Source organism: Charadrius vociferus, unplaced genomic scaffold (assembly GCF_000708025.1).
Source record: "Charadrius vociferus isolate BGI_N301 unplaced genomic scaffold, ASM70802v2 scaffold139, whole genome shotgun sequence".
NCBI lineage: Eukaryota > Metazoa > Chordata > Aves > Charadriiformes > Charadriidae > Charadrius > Charadrius vociferus.
The window spans coordinates 724,229-729,154 of record NW_009650169.1 but is presented as its reverse complement, the minus strand read 5'-3'; positions in this window follow the sequence as shown (position 1 = coordinate 729,154).

Below are 4,926 nucleotides of genomic sequence, written 5' to 3'. Positions count from 1 at the left end.
GAGCCTACAAGAAAAAAAAAAAAAAAGAAAATTTAGAGAGCAGAACACAGCAACCAGCTCTGCATTCTCAACTTGACATTCTCTGACAACACAGAGTCAAAGAGCAACAGAGATACACAAGGGTCTAAAACAGTGAAACCACAACATCTTGTATATTTACATTTCATGGAAGGTTAGAATTTTTTTTTTCCAAATACAGCATACATTTATTTTTTTACTGGGCTTACAGCATATATTTTCATTAGGTAAGCACCATTACTGAGTTCTGTTATATCCAAAAGACTTATTTAAAATAATCCATGCCTGTGCTTAATGACAGTGAACCAAACAGTAGGAATTCTGTAGCTAGAATGCTCTTCTCCTGTACAAGTTTGTCGTAACCACTCTTCCAACAAAACTTCTCATCCTGGATCTATTTTCTAACAAAGCAAGAACCTATCTAAAGAAACCACAACAAAACCAAACCCCAGACATCACTAGGCAGCTAATTTGCACTGAGATCTGAAGCTTTATATATGCTCAGGAAACGCTGCACTGCTCCACAACAGTCCTAACTTATGCAAGTCCTCAACCATGCTGTACTTCCACATTAAAAACCATAAACAAACTTGCCGCTGAGATCCTGACTGCAAAGCAGTTTTAACATACGCAGATCTCGCAAGCAGGGCCCAGGGAGCATCACAGGCTGCACCCTACAGCATATCTGACTGCCGCCAAGCCTCCCATGAGAGCAATGCAGCGCTCCCTGCTCATTTCACTACATGCCCCTTGGTCCTTACTCTCCGCCAGCAACAGCATCCTCCCCTTTCTGCAGGCGTGCGAAGAAAACAAGCCACCAACAAAGGAGTAAGAAAGCATTCCCCTCGTATATGCTCTGTGGCCAATTTCAGCAGCAATTACTCAGGAGCCTAACTGCATTCTGTATGGGACCCTCTCATGTTAAAGCCTACGTTCTACAGAGCAACCAAAGAAGCTAAATTTTTTAAAAGCCACTAAGAAGCAACATAAATGATGATAATAATGATTTCTCCTCTAGAACTGTTGCATTTGACTACTAACGGAAAACCAAGAGGCCATTGACATGACATTTCATGACTTGAAAACCAAGTAGCCACAAATACAGGTTGGGAAGAGAATGTATTGAGAGCAGCCCTGAGGAGAAGGACTTTGGGGTGTTGGTGGATGAGAAGCTCAACATGAGCCAGCAGTGTGCGCTGGCAGCCCAGAAAGCCACCCCCATCCTGGGCTGCATCCCCAGCAGGGTGGCCAGCAGGGCGAGGGGGGGATTGTGCCCCTCTGCTCCGCTCTGGGGAGACCCCACCTGGAATATTGCATCTAGCTCCAGAGCCCTCAACATCTGCAACTCACACAAGAAGAGGAATCCACCGCAGTCTTTCAGTAGGTGGTTGGAGCACAGGAGCTGAGCTCCATCACAGCATGCAAAGTCGGCATCAGTGTGCTACTGCAGTGGATACTTGCCACCTAGCCCTGTACTAATCAGTCATCCTACGCTAATCAGTTCTCATCACCCAAAAAGCTTCCAGTGAGATTTTTTCAGCTATGAAAAGCTCTGCCTCAAAATCTGGAGTGTCTCAGGGGGGCAGAGTTGGCTTTAAGGAGACTGTGATTGTCTCTTTGTTCAAGGCTGATGGAGAGTAACAATGGGCCTAAGGTTTCTTATCTTCATCTCCTGCAAGTGTCCACCACCAGCAGCAGCCGTGCAGTGGCACAAAGAGCATGAAAGGCTGCACTTGCAGATCCAGAAGAGTGGGTGAGGACTGGGGACAACACCCAGCAGAAGTCTGTGCTTCCTGGGAGCAAAATATTAATGCTCCCTTCCAACAAGAGATGGACCCAGGCAGAGAAGCTGTTGATGCCCCATCCCTGGAGGTGTTCAAGGCCAGGCTGGATGGGTCTTTCAGCAACCTGGGCTGGTGGGAGGTGTCCCTGCCCATGGCAGTGGGGTTGGAACTCCATGGTCTTTAAGGTCCCTTCCAACCTCAACCATTCTGTGATTTACCCAGTGCTTTTAGGACACTTCTGAGCCCCTGCATCCAGCTATGGGGTGAGGGCAGCAAAGCTACATCCAGCATTGGAGCAGTCGCTCCTGAAGGATGGTCAGCTACAGCCTCTCCTCTTCCCAGGAGAGTCCTGGTACCCAGATCTGCACTGCACTGGATCACCCCTGCACTGAATGCCACGATGGCTCTACTCCCTGCACAGGGCACAGAAGGTGAGATCAGTCCTGCTCTGGCCTTTCCCCTCATCCACTTTCAAATCAAAAAAGTCCAGAATTAGAGAACTTAAAGATGAAGATAGCCCCTGTAAAGGTGGGCACCTAACAGTCTCATTTAAGTCACTTTAGTAGCTCAAGGGCTCACACCTTTAATTGACCGGCCCTGAGACTCACCCAACACTGTAAAGTATTCATTGTTAACATGGCAGCTTGAGAGCTGGTTGTGGAACCACAAATGGAGCGAAACAAAACCATAAGACTATAAAAAATAGCCAGCAATAAAGTCTGGAAATAAATGCTGTGTGTATTTCTGGGTTTAGAGGTCTACCCAGGTTGTTGCTGGCACAGCCATTCTCAAACGTCCCACTGTTCCTTAGTGTGGCAATGCTTTTCTGCAATGCTGGGAATACTGGCGTTTACAAATAATTTCCAGCCAGATGGTTATGGATAGATCCCGAGACCAGTGGGAAACCTATAAAAGTCAAGCAGTAGTCCAAAACTGACAGACTGCAGAAAAAGCAGGTAAATTTTCTCTGGCAGCCTTCCCTGTAAGTCATTATTTGCCCATCCCACTGATGGCAGCAGTGTCTCCACTCATCACTGGATGGTGGAACAAAGACATTAACAACAGCAAAACTAGGACTTCCTTTTATCCGAACCAGAGAACGAAGGCAACGCAAGAGAAAGTGGCACCACTGAAGCAAAAGCTAGGATTTTTATTCCTTTCTTTTGAGAACAGGATGCTGAAGAACAAACATGTCTCTTCACCTTCAGCTTAGGCATTGCTTCCTTTCTTCACCACCAGCAGTAGAGGGACTCTTTGGCCAGCTGGTCATTCTCTGGACCAGTATATGCCTGGGCTCATGACAGCCAGAAAGGAGGAACAAAATCTGATCTAATGAGGTCAACAACACCTTCAGGAACAGCAGACTACCAACTGCTTACGGGCATGATTTGCTACTCAAGAAAACATGACTTGAAGATGACAATCTGAATAAGTTAACACTTTGCTTCCTATTTCATTTGGGTTATTAGTATTGAAGGTGTTGTCACAAGTAAGAATATGAATTGCCTTTGTTAATCTGAGTATATATTTAAAATAAATAAAAAAAAAGAGATTATTCTGACTGCAGTGACGCAAGGGTTCCTTGCAAAGGATGAGGATTAGATACCCCAGACAGGTTTTACTAGATCTCATCAAATACATTTGAAATCATCTGTTGTGAAACAATTCCTTGCCCAAGCTCACAGGAATGAGAGGCTGAGAAAGAACTGAAGTACAGTATGCTTCTCAACACATGTTGGAGCTGGCTCCAACTGTTGCTTTGAGGGTGCTCGTGTACATGCCATACAATACCTCAGTGTGTTGAGGACACTGCCTTATGCTTTCATTTAGCATAATCACACTAAAGTTGCCGATTACTTATGGGTTTTGAGATCGGAGCACCAATAAGGAGTGGGTGGCTGAAGAATAATTACAAACAAGTATTTTTGAGTTGGCAAATGCAACCAAAAATTTCAAAGAGGCTCACGTAAGAAAACGCACATTCGTTTTTTGTTTCCACTTGCCCCATAAGTGCTCGAACTCCCAGTCTTTCTGATGATGAGGTTACCAGCAATAGCCGAGAGCTCTTCCTCCCACCCCGGTTTCCATGAGCAAGGGCCTGCAACTAACTCCTTCACATGCAGATTTCACTGTGTCAATGGGAACGCATTACACAGGTTTTCCAGAAGCAAAGATCAGCCTACAACACCTGCAGCTACACACTGTCACTTTACTAAAGGTGTACAGCATTTATACAGTGTCTGCTCTGGAAAACCATGTAACAATCCTCATTCTACCAGTGGCTAAAAGAACGATACTCTTCCCGAGATCTAGATTGCATATCTGGGGAGGAGTTTAAAAAAATCCACCAACCGCTAAGTCAAGCTGGAGAAGCACTACCTAATTAAACAGGAAATAACTGCTGCTGTCTCTGCGACAACAGCAGGATATCAGATCAAAATGTTATATAAAAAACTGCCACCAACTAGAAATAAAAGCTAGAAAAATCCAGGTTTTGTTGTTATTCCATCGTACAAAAATTCATTAACCAAAGTGCCTCACATCTGGAATGACCCTGTTACTCTAAAACAGGGAAGGAAAGAGCAACAGAGTGGGGCAGTGCTCAGATGGGGTGTATGTGGGAAACACCAGCCAGGCAAAAGATGTGCACGGTGTATGTCTGAAAAGAAAAGGAAGGGAAAGAAGAAAAGGAGGAGGAGGTCTAGTATTTAGCACTGCCCACAATATTTGTCACAACGGCAGATTAATGAGAGAACTGTGCAGCTGAATCAGTATAGACATAAAATCCAAGGTCCAAGGAGGTAAATCTCTTGCCAAGTTTATATTTGTCCTTCAAATGGAAGCTGGTAATATAAAGTGTAGAACGCTGCAACAAAAACTAGGCCAAAAAGCAAAGTCTAAGACAGTGACAACAGGGGCGCTTCTGTTTTTGACTACTTCCTTCATGAATTGTCGGACAAAATGCAGGCAAGTGATCTTTTTTCAGTGGCGTCCAGTGACGGGACAAGAGGTAACGGGCACAAGTTTGAACATAGGAAGTTCCATCTTAACATGAGGAGGAACTTTCCTGTGAGGGTGGCAGAGCAGTGGCACAGGCTGCCCAGAGAGGTGGGGGAGTCTCCCA